Source organism: Balaenoptera borealis, assembly GCF_965194805.1.
Source record: "Balaenoptera borealis genome assembly, chromosome: 8".
Taxonomy (NCBI): domain Eukaryota; kingdom Metazoa; phylum Chordata; class Mammalia; order Artiodactyla; family Balaenopteridae; genus Balaenoptera; species Balaenoptera borealis.
In genome coordinates, this window is record NC_138865.1 from 97559303 (window position 1) to 97575140 (window position 15838).

General features: G+C 43.2%; 1 pseudogene across 1 annotated transcript; it reads left to right on the forward strand.

Moving 5' to 3' along the window:
* Positions 1-40: 40 nt before the first annotated feature.
* Positions 41-2810, forward strand: LOC309633198 (signal peptidase complex catalytic subunit SEC11A pseudogene; annotated as a pseudogene). Its single transcript has one exon. The product of its transcript is annotated as a signal peptidase complex catalytic subunit SEC11A pseudogene (transcript).
* Positions 2811-15838: the final 13028 nt, after the last annotated feature.

Consider the following 15838-nt stretch of genomic DNA (forward strand, 5'->3'; position numbering starts at 1 on the left):
CCCACCAAGGGAACAGTTGGCAATGTCCAGAGACACTTTTGTTTGTCACAACTGGCACCTAGTGGGTAGAGACCAGGGACACTGCTAAACATCCTGTAATGTATAGGACAGCCCCCTACAACACTGAGCCCCCGAAGTCAAAAGTGTTGTGGTTGAGAAACCCTGGCCTGGTCCATGGGAAAATCCTGTTCACTGGGTTCCTCCTCTCTGCTTCTGCTTCATCTTCCACGCAGCTGCCACCTTAACGTTTCTAAAGCATATATCTTCTGATGTCATTCCACTGCTGACACCTTCAATGGTTCCTAGCAAACTTCTAAGCCTGTCATTCAAGATTCTCCAAAATAGGTCTAGTCTTAGTTCCCGCTCCCTCCCTTCATGCCACACCATCACACCACACTTCTTACACCTGGTCTTCTCCCAGGCGGTATCCTCTGCCCTTGAAGCCTTTATTTTTCTCTTCCTCACCCTCACCCCTCCTATCACTGTCTATCAAAATCCTGCCCCTCCTTCCAGCCCAACCGCAAAGGCTATCTTACTTTCTAAAGCCTTTCTTGATTCCCCCAAATGGCATTAACTCTTCCCAACTCTTCTCTCTATGGGCTGCCGTCATCGCCAAGTTGTATTCCCCTGAGGACAGCAGCTGCACCTGGCTGCTTGCACTCATATCCCCACGACACCGAGCCTCACCTGGCGTGTTTCAGAGTGGCCATTAAGAAGGGAGAGTTGGGAGGAATGTGGAAGGAAGGGGGCATTCACTCAAGGAGGGGCAGAGGGGAGCGTGCAGGGGCACAGGGGGTCTGACCACAGTGCTGAAAGCTGCCGGCTCAGCTTTATCTGCTTTCTGAACTTCCATCTTCCATCATGAAGTCACTGCAGCTGCCCCAGTTCACTCCTCCTCTCCCCCCTCTTCTTCCTTCCCTCCTTCTTTCCTTCTCTCCCTTCCTTTCTTTCTTCCTTTTAGAACATTCATTCTCAAAGAAAGGAGCAGTGATATTACTACCAAGGGGATAAAAATTAATTCTTAGAATATGAAAAAAACCCTTAGCAATTACAATGGTGTGTGGCCCTCCAAAGCTCCACCCTACCCAAAGAAATCTTATTAATTTCTCTCGTTAGGGATAATTTACATTTTAAGTTATGTTTTCTCTTTGCAGGGGATGGGGTGGTGGCAATAATTTAATTTAAAGGTTGAGAAACATTGTATTAGAAACATTGTATAAGGTGAAGGGTATAAGCATAATGTGCCTACACACACGTATGTTTTTAAAACCCATGGGAAAAAAAATAAAACCCATGGAAAACTTTTTAAAGGCTCAATTCTTTCATTTGTAAATAATTAGAGAAAATATAAAGTATTGCAACTTTGGTTGTGATTCACTCACATACTACTTTCTCCGTTTTGTCAATAAGAAAAATGAGGCGCAGAGAAATGACTGTATTCATTCATCAAGATCTCAGCGGAGGGGGTCCTGTCTAGTGTGAGCCTGGCCCGTGTGCCAGCCGTTCCTCCCGCGGGTCACATCTCGCCCTCTCTTCTGCCCGTGTCCCCTCGCCGGCCCCGCCATGGTATCTCTCGATTTTTTGGACGATGTGCAGTGGATGAACAAGCAGCAGCTCTATTATCTAGTCTTAAATTTTGGAAAGATTGTCTCCTCGGCACTAATGCTCCGGAAGGGGTTAACGGTTAGAACTGGAAGTGAAAGTCCAGCTGTGGCGGTGCTCAGTGGCAGCATGGAACGTGCATTCCATAGAGGAGATTTTCTCTTTCTAGCAAATCGAGTTGAAGATCATCCCGTAGGAGTGGAAGAAATTGTTGTTTTTAGGATAGAAGGAAGAGAGGTTCCTATAGTTCACCGAGTCTTGAAGATTCATGAAAAGCAAAATGGACGTATGAAGTTTCTGACCAAAGGAGATAACAGTGTGGTTGATGACCGAGGCCTGTATAAACAAGGACAACACTGGCTAGAGAAGAACGATGTTGTGAGGAGAGCGAGGGGATTTGTTCCTTACGTTGGGATTGTGACGATCCTCATGAATGACGATCCTAAATTTAAGTGTGCAGTACTCTTTTTGCTGGTCCATTGTGAGTAAGAAGACTGCCTTGCTGTTCCTGGAAGATGCTGTACTTTTTGTTCCTGAATGTTTGGAGTAGATATAGATCTGTGGTTGGTGGAATGGAGAACACATGTTGGCGCTTCTTGGTAGCACTGGTTTGCATTAAGTTTATGTTTCCATGCCAGAGTACGTGTGGGCGGGTGTATGTGCACCACAGCGTGCACTCGAGGGGACTTTCAATCACAGAATTCCATATGTTGTCATTGTCACACTTTCGCATTCTTGTACATCAGTGAATTTTTTCTATTAAAAGGTTGAGCCAAAAAAAAAAAAAAAAGATCTCAGTGGAGTGCCTATAAATTCATAGGGTTTTTCAAGGTTTAAGAGAACTAACTCGAGTCAAGTATCGATACTTAGGAGCAAGACGGCACATGTTAGGCATCAGTAATATAGCCACTAGCATCAGCATCATTATTATTGTTTTTACTACATTCCAGGCTCTGTACTGAGGTGCTGGGAATAAGATGATGGTGGAGAAACAGACATAGTCTCCACCCTAATGTAGCTCACACTCTAGTGGGTGAGACAGAAAATCACCAAAGGATGTATAATTGCAAACTGTGGTGAGTGCAGGGAGCCATGAGAACATATAACAGGAGGAACTGATTTAGTGGTGGGAGGAGGGGGGAGGAGGAATGAGGAGGGTTCCTGAGTGCAATGATAATGAATCGGGATCTGAAGAATGAGTTAAGTGGGTGAATGAGGAACTGATTTAGTGGTGGGAGGAGGGGGGAGGAGGAATGAGGAGGGTTCCTGAGTGCAATGATAATGAATCGGGATCTGAAGAATGAGTTAAGTGGGTGAATGAGGAACTGATTTAGTGGTGGGAGGAGGGGGGAGGAGGAATGAGGAGGGTTCCTGAGTGCAATGATAATGAACCGGGATCTGAAGAATGAGTTAAGTGGGTGAATGAGGATGTGAAAAGTACTCCCCTGGGAAGGACCAAAGTACATGGAGGCTTCTGGGAGGAAGGGAGCATGGAGTGCTTGAAAGACAGAAACACCAGCGTGCCTGGAGCCTAGAAAGCAAGGCAGAAAGTGAGTCAGGATGAGTCTGCAGAGGCCTAGACCATGATAGGAGATTTAGTTTTATCCTAAGATAAATGGAAGTGGTTGAAGGGTTTTTTGTTTTGTTTTTTTTTTAAAGGGTTTTTAAGTCAAGGATTGATGTGCTATGACTTAGGCTGTTGTGGAGAAAATGGATTGGGAGAGGATGAATGGAAGGGGAGTGATCAGTTAAGAGTTCTTGCAATAGTTCAGGTCTAAAGTGATAGCAGTGAAGATGGAAATAGGTATACAAATTCGAAGATACTTAGAAGGCAGAACCAGTAAGAATGGATTACATGTGGAGGGTGAGTGAGAGGGATGTGGATGACCCCTGGGAGTCTGGCTTAGGGAACTGCATGAACAGTGGTAACATGTCTGAGGCCACTAGTTAGTAAACAGCAGAGCCAGGCCTATAATCTAAGGCTTAGATCAATGTCCTATAACATCGTAGCTGCTTCCCAGTGGCTGGGCTTCATTTACTTCTGCCCAAGTTCCTGTTGAAACATTGTACTCTTGGATATGAACCTCTTAGAAAAGGTCTTCCAAAGTTGGAAGCATCTAACAACTTCGGATTGGATTTAGGGAAAGTGAATTAAAATTCCTGTAGCACCAGCAGGACACTCAATATTGCTAAGCTGGCATCCTCATTCTGTTAAATACAGATAGTTAAAATACCCACTTCAAAAGGTAGTTCTGAGGTAGGGGTTAGAAGAGGTAGCGTCAGTCTCCAATGGGTACATCTGAACTTGGATCCTGGGCACACGTTCCATCTTGCTCCTCAAGTCACAGTTGTGTCTTTTTCTTTGTAGGTTGTTCCTGTGACATGTGGGCCAAGAGGAACTTTGGGCTGGGTGTCTTTTAGTTCTGGTGTCCCAGGTGAAGTCAGCTGCATTTTCCTGCATGTTAGAGGCTCAGGAAATCTGTCCCTCACCATCACCAGGTGGGCCACCAGAGTGTTCTCTGTGCTTGAGGTCTGAAATCAAAATGGTAAGTTAAGAGTCTAAGGCAGATGGTCTCAAAGTTTATAGTGCATAAAAGTCACCTTCACCTGTGATGGCTTTTTAAAATATAGATTCCTGGGTCCCACCACCCTAGATATTCTAATTCAGAAAGCCAGGATGAAGCTGAGGAATCTGTATTTTCATAAGCTCCCAAGGGTGAATCTAAGCCTGGAAAGCTGTCCATCTGGCTGTGACTCTTTGAGGGAAGAAACGCTGTCAGGTTCACTAACCCAGGGCCCAGTAGGGTACTAAATAAACATTTGAGTTCAATTGAATAAACACTGAATTTTGTCAAATTGAATTACTGTGTTGTGGCCCTATTTTCCTTCCCATCGATCCCAAGTCAATTGCTGAGGAATCTGCTAAGATTTCAGGAACGATAAATTTTAGAGAGAGGAGTGAGGTTCAGGAAAACGTGTGTGTATGTATATGTGCGTGTATGTATATGTGTGTGATGATATGAGGAGTTATAGCAATCCGCAAGTTACTACCAACCAGGTTAAAAGGATTTGGGATTCTCATTTTTTTTTTTTTATAAATTTATTTATTTATTTATTTTTGGCTGTGTTGGGTCTTCGTTTCTGTGCGAGGGCTTTCTCTAGTTGTGGCAAGTGGGGGCCAGTCTTCACCGTGGTGCACGGGCCTCTCACTGTCGCGGCCTCTCTTGTTGCAGAGCACAGGCTCCAGACGCGCAGGCTCAGTAGTTGTGGCTCACGGGCCCAGGTGCTCCACGGCATGTGGGATCTTCCCAGACCAGGGCTCGAACCCGTGTCCCCTGCATTGGCAGGCAGATTCTCAACCACTGCGCCACCAGGGAAGCCCGGGATTCTCATTTTTAAGGACCTGCTGCTGATGGGACTCTATTTCATTCACCCAATATTTTTGTGAAGCTATGTAATTAAAAGTAAATTAAGTCAGCCCCAGGCGGAACAAGGCACATTACCTCACCCCAAGGCATCCTCCCTGGAGCCAGGTGGCTAAATTCTAGGGGGCCCCTGTGCCCTGAAGGCAGCTGCTTGAGGGCTGTCCGGCTTCTTCTTGACCACATCGGGTTTCATTCCCTTCCCTATGCCATCTCTTCCACAGCAGCCCATCCATACATCCTCCCCGCCCCCTGCCCTGTCAGTATTGAAATCTTTTATTGCTTGTGAGAGTGAAATATTCCAAGACCTGGAGCAGAACATCCCTCCAAGCTTGCTCTTACTACCCCCACACACGTGGCCCCTGACCAGCTTTCCTATATAAACTCATGTCCTGATACATATTTGAAAAGCAAAACTTAAATCATACACTTGGTAGACATATGATTTTAAAATACCATGAACAAGAGGATGTACTTACAGGGAACTCAGGGTGATGAGCAAAAAGGCCTTTGGAAGGACAAGGAAAACAACTCTAAGTAACTTATCTTTTTCCTTTATCCCAAACAAGCTACCACTAATGTTGATTCTCATCACTTACTCCTTTATTCCCACAATCACTGTTTCACTTCTTTCTTCCAGACTGGTCCATGCTTTCTGAAGGAACCTGATTTTGCCTGTGACCTTTGATTGATCATGGGGTCAATGTTGGATTATAGAAGGCCACCAGACGGATTGGAAGAAATTGAGAGCAGAAAGAACCAAGTTTGAATCCTGGATCCCTTACATGAGTGACTATGGATGAAATCTTCCACTTTAATAAATACCTGTGTTATGCTCCATGCTTTCCAGATGTGGAATGAACATTAGGGCAGAGAGAAGAGTTTAGAACTGAGTCTGTGACTCAGAGGGGGCTGGAGGCCTGTCTTTTTATTAGAGGAGACGCTTTGAGCAGGAGGTAGGTTTGCTGGCTTAAAGGAGTTGTTTGCTAAGGTTTATTTTAGCATCAGAATTCCTGCTCTTCCTTTAAAAAAATTTGTGTTTAAATAAATGTGTTTGTTAGTTTTTCTCAGCTGTATTCTGAAACTTTAGAACATACCCCATTGTACATCTGAAAACTCTTTCTAGAGACATTTGTTGGGTGGGCAACTCACACACTCACACATATGTGGGAAGCCATTGCATGCAGTTACAGAGCAAGTTAGGCAGTCCTAGCCTGAACTGAAGGAGCACCAATGGTAACAATCTTTCCTAATATGATGTTTCCCCTTGCATATGAGAGAGACTTGGTTCCCCAAACTGCAAGTCACTCAGCAGAAGTCTCCTGGTTTTCTAAATTGTGGTCAGTCTCTGGATGAATATGAAGCAGTTCTGAGATGCCATAGAGAGAAGTAAGAACAAGTACATTTCCACTGGCAACTTTTCTTGGAAATACAATCCACTTCTATCTCCGCCCCACCCCCAAATTTCCCTGTCTGAATCCAGCCCATGCTCAGAAAACGCCCTCTCCTCCGTGATGTACTTTAGAACACGAGTGCTTTAGGAAAGGAATGACCAATCTCCCAAAGGTCCAGAGGTTCTATTTGCCAGAGAGGTTGGATTGAAGAACATTCTGGGCTCCACCCAACCCCACATGAGTAAGAAATGCAGTCTCATATAGGACAAAGGGAAGGCATCTTATCATATAGGATTTTACTGACTAGGAGTAAACTAACGATTTAACACAGAGAGGGCGACCTGAGAAAAGAAACTACTACTCTATCAACCTGTAAACCCCATTTCTAACATTCCAGCACCAGCTATACTATCCAAACATCCAGATTCCTAAGAGCACTCGTTCGGCCTATAACATGAGTCATTTATTGAGAACTACTCTTGCCTTATGCTACGTTAGGCACAAAGAAAAATGAGAAAATATATTAATACCTTAGAATTGTTTCAAGGTCTGGGACATAGTAACCATTTAAAAGTGGTATTGCTGTTGTTGTTATTGTTGTTGTTAGTTATTATTCCTGGGCAAGTTCTCTGCCGTGTACCAGTAGTGTTTGACATTATTGATTATTGTCTTTTTAGACCTTGCTTGTATTAGGTTCTCCTCCTACTTCTTGATCCATGACTTCTTTCATTTGTTTTTAAAATAGATGTATATCTTTATCTATCTATCTATCTGACATCTCCCACATATTATTCCATTCTTTTCTCTCTGATTTTTACTATGATGTAGGCTGGATTATAGCAGAAGCTTCTTTAATCTCTCTCCCTCTAGTCCGTGAGTTCATTGAGGGCAGGGGCCGAGGATTATATCTTTCATATACCAAGTCTGATAGGAATTCCATAAATATTTTTTGAGTGCACATATGACCAATGAATTGATAAATGACTGAATAAACTAGCATGCTAGCCTTTCCACCACTAGTCTTTCTGTTTCTGGCTAGTCAGGCCCACTGCAAGCATCCCGTCTCCTGAAAATTCCATCTTTATCTTGTAACTCCCTTGCTCAAAAATATAAGTGGCTCTCCATTATCCTTTAAGCCAGATTTCAAGCTGTCCCCATCCTGTTATCTTGCTCTATCTGATGTCCTGTCCAATGCCCTCTCCTACTCTTGTGCGCATAAATCCAAGTGCCTGGCAGGTTGGACTCCTCTCAGGCACTGAATTTCTGTATACTCATTCTTTCCAGATCCTTGCTCATGACTTGGCCGCCTTTCTCTTTAAATATCCAAACCTGACCCATCATTTAATGCCCACATCCTAGACCTTAGCAACAATACAGCCCATATACACAGAGCCCCTACTCAGAACTTCCCATACCCACATGGTTTCTGCTTGGCTCCTTGCCGAATGCTACCCTGTATTACTATCTGACAATCAATTTATAAGGTCCTGAGAGTAGGAGCCATGCCTTATGCATCTTTGGATCTGGACCATTTTTAGGGAATCTTGTCAAAGTGAACTAAGTGCAACATGAATTTTACAGAAGAGAATTCTCTGAAGTATAAAGCTGAGCTTGGCCCTTCTTGTTTCCATCTAACCACTAAGTTTACTACTTTAGATATAGAGTGGATCAAAGTCAGTTCTTTGGGTCCCCAGTGTATATTGTATAACATGTACGTCCTAATAATGGTGACAAAATGGTAGCTAACATATGTGAGTACCGTGTGCATATTTCAGTGCTTAATACTCTCTGTGCAAGGCCCTGTGCCCAGTATCTTAATATTTTAATTTAATCATCAAATTCCTATGAAATAAGTTCTATTATCTTACTTTACAGATGAGGAAACAAATCAAAGCTTCAAATATCATCAAGCCCTGACTCAGTTTCATGCCCAGCGCTAGATTCTGGGGATATAGGTATCAATCAAGCACAGTCTCTACTCTCAAAGAGTTTAGAGACTAGGAGAAAAGAGGAAAATTAATAATTATGATTCAGTTTAATAAGTGCAGTATCTGAACTAGTATTAGCCTTTTCTCTATCAGATGAAGGTGGTGACCAACCCTCTCCAATGTCCAAACAATGCCTTAAATTTCTTAATATCAGCATTTAACTTCTGCAGTCTTCCTCCTAATAACTTACACTCCCAGTTTAGTCATGAGAAGACATCAGTAAATTCCAAAAGAAGGATATTCTAGAATATACTTGAGCAGTACTCCTCTAAATTATCAAAGTCATCAAAAACAAGGAAAGCCTGTGGGATTGTCACAGTCAAGAGGAACTAAGGAGACATAATGACTAAAGGTGATGCGGTATCTCGGTTGGGGTCCTGGGGCAGAAAAAGGATATTATATAAAAACTAAGGAAATTTGAATAAAACATGGACTTTAGTTAATAATTATGTGCCAGTATTAGTTTATTAGTTTTAACAAATATACCATGCTAATAAAAGATGTTAATAATGGAAACTGACTATGGGTTATAAGGGAACTCTCTGTACTATCGTCTCATTTTTTTTTTGGAAATCTAAAACTGTTCTACAATATAAAGTCTATTAAAACATAATAATGTTAACCCTTAAAATAAAGGTTGTGAGTGATTGTCAGGATAATGAGTCTAGGAAGGCAAGGAATCCGAGCAAAGGAGTCCATTTATGGTGGGAGGTAAAGAGGGGAAGATGGTGAGTTTGGTTTTGGAGCTACTGCCTTGGAGAGTCTGGCGGGAAGCCCAGGTGCCCAAGAGGCAGCTGAAGAGCTTGACTTGGAGTCTAGGGGAGTGGAAGAGGAAGACCTGGGTTGAAGACACACACTTGGGAGTCATCATGCACACAGGTGAGAGTTGAAACATTTGATATTCTAAACACCATTCTGGAGATCAGTAGCCAGTGAGTCTGTTATTACTGTGTGATGGATGGGCCGGGGGAGGCCGGGGGAGAGCCAGTTTGATTATAAGTACAGAGCGGCTGGAGCTTTCATCCTCGGGGGGAGCCAAAGCAGCCTTGTGGGCACAGATGCTGTGTTTTCCTTATTCTGGAAGGCAATTTCCCGAGATAAACTCTGGATATGATAATTATATTGGTGAGTAAGTTGATCTAGCCTCAACTGCATAGACAGGGATACCACAACAAAATGCTTTCACGTTATTCGATACATTGGCTTTTCTTTAAAAAAAAAAAAAAAGGGAAAATTTTAATTCTTTCTTCCATTGCAGGTTCAGGGTAATTATCTTAGTTGAAACTATTTTGATAGCCATCTTTCTTGAGGCATAGCACCTCAGTAGTTTTAAAACCTAAGTTAATTAGATATCTGATGTTAACAAAAGCTTCCATTAAAAAAAAAAAAAATTCCTCAAGAGCTGCACCTCCCAGACTCTTGCTACAGCAGAAGAGTCTATGCTAAGTACAGTTTTTATCACCAAACTGGCACTTTTGTGTAGTTAATCATAGTTGTCTGCAGCCTCTGGGATGGAGAAGGTACACCCCCCAACTCTTACCCCCAAGGATGAAAGACTCGTCACCATGGTAAAAATCTGTGTTTTTCACATGACAATCCTAGAGAGCTGGGTCTTACATACACTAAGATATTAACTTTGCTTATTGTCTAGTTTGTAGGAAAAGGACATTTCTTGGAAATTTAAGGGGGGATAGTCTTAGTTAACGCTAAGATAAGTATCCCAATGAGCATGAAAAGATGAGTAGAATTATCTAGATGTGGGCAAAATGACAAGGCTCCTAGAAATGTTCCTAGCAATAAATTCCCAGAAATGTAAACTCTCCTGGCTATAAGGAAATGAAGTTTAGAAAAGACTGCTATATCCTTTATAATCTTTCTACCCCACCCCAAACACGCAAGCGTGTTTAAGGGGACACGTACACACATGCGCACACACCTTTGACTTCTAAGCGGAGCAATGCAAGGGCAATTTCATCAGCTTTCTTTAGGTCAGAGAAAGAAAAAGTTGGTAGCTGGAAACGCTGCAGCTTTGGCACTTGGCAAAAGGCAAAGGGTGGGATCTGTGGCCACAGGCAGCCTGTGTCTGAGCTCCTGCTCTGTCTCTCACGGGCTCTGTAATCCCAAGCATGTTGCCTAGCTCCTCTGAGTCTCAGGTTCCTTTTTTAAGAAATGGGGATAGAGATGCTCATCTCAATTCAATGAATACATATCCAATGTCTTCCAAGTGGCAGGTACTGTTCTGGGGATACAGTCATGAACAAGAAAACACAATTGCCCCACTCAGAGACAAGTGCATTTCTGGGAGGTTGCTGTGAGTATTCAGGGATTCAGGATACTCGGCCTGCTTGTGGCTTGGAGCCTGTTCACTGCGTACACAATATTACTGTGCTTTTCTCCCACCCCGAGATGAGCAGTTGAACTTGAGTAAAAGGACAGTCGAACTAAGGGAATTTAGCAGCACCAGGCCTAGGACTGAAGGGTGTTAGCTTATGGAGCTTCAAAATACTTTAATAGTAAATACATTGAAAATCCAATGCACTTTGGAGTCATAAAGAGCTGGCCCTGAAATCTCTGCTTTGTCCTTCACTACCTATATGATATTGTGCAAAGAGATTCTATCATCTCTTTGAGGCTAAATTTCCTCATTTGTAAACTGGAGCTATTGTTAGCGATACCTACCTAAGGTTGATGTTACAGGTGATAAAGGAAATATTATATGTGAGAAGGGCTGGTCTTATGGCAAAGTGATATCCCCATGTTAGTTATTATTGATTATGTTCATTGTTATTAATGATTAAACTCCAGCTATGACAACAGCCCCCATGTGGTGTCTTTGGGGCTGACGAATTGCAGCAGCAACGTTAACACATTTCATAGGCTCCAGGATGACATCCAATTACTGGAAAGATTTGTAAATAAGTCCCAACCTCATTAGGAGCAGATCCAAGGACTGTGACTTTCTTCCAAATAACAGCAGCAGAGACCACGGCACAGAGAGATGGCCTGGGTACAGCCTGTCCCAAGTTCTCAAGAGCAACCTGTGGCTCCTACCTGGTCTCTTCCCCAGTTGACTTGATCCCTCTCCACATCAGGGATTGGGTGGAGAGCATTTAAGTACCACAACTGTACATCAATCTTAGAAACACCCCTCACCGGCAGTCAACCAGAATTCTAATCTGAGGCCAATTTCTTTTACTTCTTACGACCCAAGATGAGTTCCAGGCTCACCTGAGGAACCACCACTGAAGCACTTGGGGAACCTTCATAATGTCCACAAAGTAGCATTTCAATCCTGATAGTCCTGGATGCCCGAGTCAGTCTGAAGAATCGGTTTCACTATGTCTTGTAAGAGGCCATGTAAAGCTCATGCAAATAGGCTCTTGGAGAGTATCTCAGATGTTCCAGAGTTTTAAAGGTAGGCTTGCAGGAATTCCTCTGTGTTAGGACAATATGAAAGGACTCACTAGGGCTTAGTTATGCCAACTACCTTAGTTTCATGAATTCATCATACAGTTTCATACCCCAGTACCTTTGCACATGTTTTACTCTGCTTGTGGGAACAACTCCTCTTCCGCTTGCCTGTACATTCCCTATTCATCCTTTAAAACCTAGCTCAAGCATCCTTCTGTGAAGACGTTCCTGATTCCCACTCTCTCTCCACTTCACCAACAGGCCTGGCTTCAAGTCCCAGGACCAGGCCCATTTAGTGAGTTCTCAGGAAGTGATTATTGTTTTCTCAAATTCTTGGAGTTGACCTGGTTTCTTCTCCAGTCTCTGACAATTAGACCAAGTGCAATGCGAGAGGCTGGAAATCAACTATGCAGTTGTGAAACCTTTGATTGGAAGCAAGATTCTAGGTTGCTCAAATGTGAGTTATGTAACCTACACATTGTGCAATGGGCAGGAGGACCTCACTGTGAGCACAGATTTGGAGGTTATTTCTGTTATAATAGCACCTCTGCCTCATTTCTACTGAGGCATCACACCTCCCAGCCCCAGCGCAGCTCCTGGTCCAAAGCAGGAACTTAACACAGATTTGCTATTTCTGGGGGACAAGAAAAGAAGCTCAAAGGGGAGAGGATCCTGGGAGTCCTTCCCTCATCTTCTCTAAAAGACTTAGTGACCTACTTGCGGAAACCCACGTTGGCTGCCCTGGAAGCCATTTCCCCATTCTAAGATAGTAATTAGGACAGAGGCTGCAGTCTCATTACTGATGATGAGGTTGACTCTACGTAGCACTATGTGTTTGGATGAAAAATGCCATCACAGTTCAAAGTAGTCATTATTATCTTATTACGTTACTAATCAAAAAAAAAATTTTTTTTTGTGCTTTTTTATGGTATGAAAACCACTATTTTAATATTCTTAGAAAACAATTCCTGTTCCATATTCATTCCTTCTACTTTTTCTATTTGGATATCCTTCTGCCAAAGATTTCTACCAGAAGAAAGAGCTGAACCAAGCAAAACTAAATCTAAGATGGCTACACACCAGTCAGGCTAAAGGAGATTAGGGCTATGGTCACCCCAAGATGTGGAGCCATCGGGGGGCCGTGGTTGTCAATCCATCTCAACCCTGCTCAACACTTCCTTCCCCTGGAGGACTCCCCTTGCTCCTCAACCAGAGGTGGCCTTTCTTCCTCCACACCTTGTTTCTCTGAAGACACTTACCATAGCTGTTTGTGTGTCTTAACACTCTTAGTAAATTAAGAACTCCTTAAATTTGAAGACTGCGACCACATGGTTTGGTGGAAAGAAGATACACTCTGGAGACAGACAACCTTGGGTTGATTATTTGGTTGTTGTTGATTAGCTGTGTGACATTAGATAAGTCACCCAAAGTTTCTGAATTGGCTTTATCATCTCTGAAACAGGGATAACACCACCTACTTTGCAAGTTAGTTGTGTTGATGCAGTAAGATCACATAAACACAGGGTTTGGCAGTACAAGTGAGTGCTGTGGGATTAGACAGTCTCTCCCACTATCCAGCTCATCAGCTCTGTCAAGCTACCTAACCCATGAAGCCTCAGTTTTCTCTTCTGTAACATAGGGCCAACAGGACCCTCCTCATAAGGTTTTTGAGAGGATTAAATGAGCTAATACATATGAAAAAACTTTCCAGCTAACTTGACACAAAGAGAATGCTCAATAAATGTTGGCTGTTATCAGTGCTTCACCCACTGTCATTTCTCTCCCTTCCTCCTTGCTCTTCTGAAGCATCCTACGTGGTGCCTGGCAGAGAGGCAGGAGATACTGCTGAAGTGAAATGATGTTATGATGCACAGTTCATCACATAAGCTTGGGTGTTCATTTCCCCTGTTCCAATATTTTACAGTCTCAAGGATTTTTCCTTGAAGTTAATTTCCACATTTAGAAGGAAGACCTCAGCTAAAATGTCCAGATTTAGTTAGTTTAGAGGGGAAGGGAAATAAGTGTTATAAGAAAAAGAGAGACAGAGAGAGAGAGACTGGAGGAGAGGAGCGACGAAAATGGGAAGGGACAGAGAACATTCTGGAAGACAATTGCTAGGTTAACCTAGCACAGGTCACTATACTCCTCCTACACTCATGTGTCTTGGATTTTGGAGATATGCTCATTGTCGCTAGAGTGGGGATGGCTGGAGGATGGTTGGAGGTTGGCACATTTCTTACCTAAATCAGGAAAGTTTAGCATCCAGGAATCTGTGACCAGGACAAACCCAGCCCCATAAGCATTTCTCATAAGAAGTGCAGTGAGGTCCCTGTTAGCCCCACGAGCTGGTGGCCCCAATGGCCCAGAGCGTGCTTCTCCAGAAACCGAGCGTGTCATTCTTAGTCAGGGTTGTTCCCTCTCAGAGTCCTCTGGCGTCACGGCCAGGCCCCTCCACACTTGGTCTAGCAGCAGGGACAAATCCAGGGCAGCTGCTGGGCCGTGGGCCATGCTGTCCTTGGCCAGCTCGCTCTGCTTCCAGTGAGTCAAGCCTAGCATGCAGCCTGCAGAGTGGTTAGCGCCCTGGGTCTCTGCCGCAATTAGAGCATGTGATTATAAATTCCAAGATGATTCTATTTGGGACAATTCTCTTTTCACCAAATCCCAAACAATTCTTAAAAACCACCCAGAGATCCACACCTGCAGCAACATTTCCTTTGTCTCAGAACCATCTCTGGGGGTGCCAGGGGCCAGGAAGAGAGTACCATCTTCCTTTTGTTCTTTGATTCCTGGATGTGAATAGAAACCTACGCTAATCTGGGAAGGGCTCCAAGGTCTAGGACATGGGGTGTTTACACAGGAGGTTTCACCATATCCAAACTTTCTATCAAAAAGTTAGGTAACGGCATGGACATATATACACTACCAAACGTAAAATAGATAGCTAGTGGGAAGCAGCCGCATAGCACAGGGGGATCAGCTCGGTGCTTTGTGACCACCTAGAGGGGTGGGATGGGGAGGGTGGGAGGGAGGTAGATGCAAGAGGGAGGAGATATGGGCACATATGTATATGTATAACTGATTCACTGTGTTATAAAGCAGAAACTGACACACCATTGTAAAGCAATTATACTGTAATAAAGATGTTAAAAAAAAAAAAAAAAGTTAGGTAACGGCTTTGGCCCACCCATTGGACCCGACAACATTTCCTTAAGGATCCTGCAGCAGACCCCATCTCCTTATCCACACAAGAATGCTCCAGATTCTGGAAATCACGCTTTAGGGTAAAAAGCGGTTTAACTTTTCTAAAACTTGTAAGTACATTAGGTCATGTTTCACTTCCTTCTTTGACTTGTAACTCTCCCAAGAAATTATGGGGGCTTTGCATCCTCCCCCTCCCCAGGATGTTTAGGAAATTGTATATTTGTGGTTTCCTTATGTTAAGGAAAATTTCCTAATTTCCTTTCTTCCCTCCATCCCATCCTGGAGTTGGGCTTTGCTTGGCACACTTTTACTGAACAGAAGAAGGTCCTCATCCTATGGTCTTGCCTCCCACGTTTCTTGACTATTCTCTTCTCTACAACAAAAGCTCACAAGGAATATTCTTTTTATGCTCATGCTTCCACATAGCAGTCCCATGCTGGAAACAAACACTTCCGGATGTTTCCCCCCTCCCTTTTTCTTCCACTGTAACTTAAAAAAAAATGAGATGTAATATACCTGCAATAAAGCTCACCAATCTCAGATGTACAGTCCAGTGATTTTTTGCATATATATATATATATATACACCTGTGTAACAACCACTCTGATCAAGACATAGACCATTTCCAGCTCCTGGGAGCCTCCTGTGTGCCACTTGCCTGTCAATATTTCCCCACCAAAAGCCATCACTATTCTGACCTTAATTTTACCTGTTCTTGAAATTCATATAAATGAAATTGTACAGCATGTACACTTTTGAGTCTGGTTTCCAATGCTTTTCTACTGGGAATTCACCTTCTTTTTTGACACGTGAGGGGCAC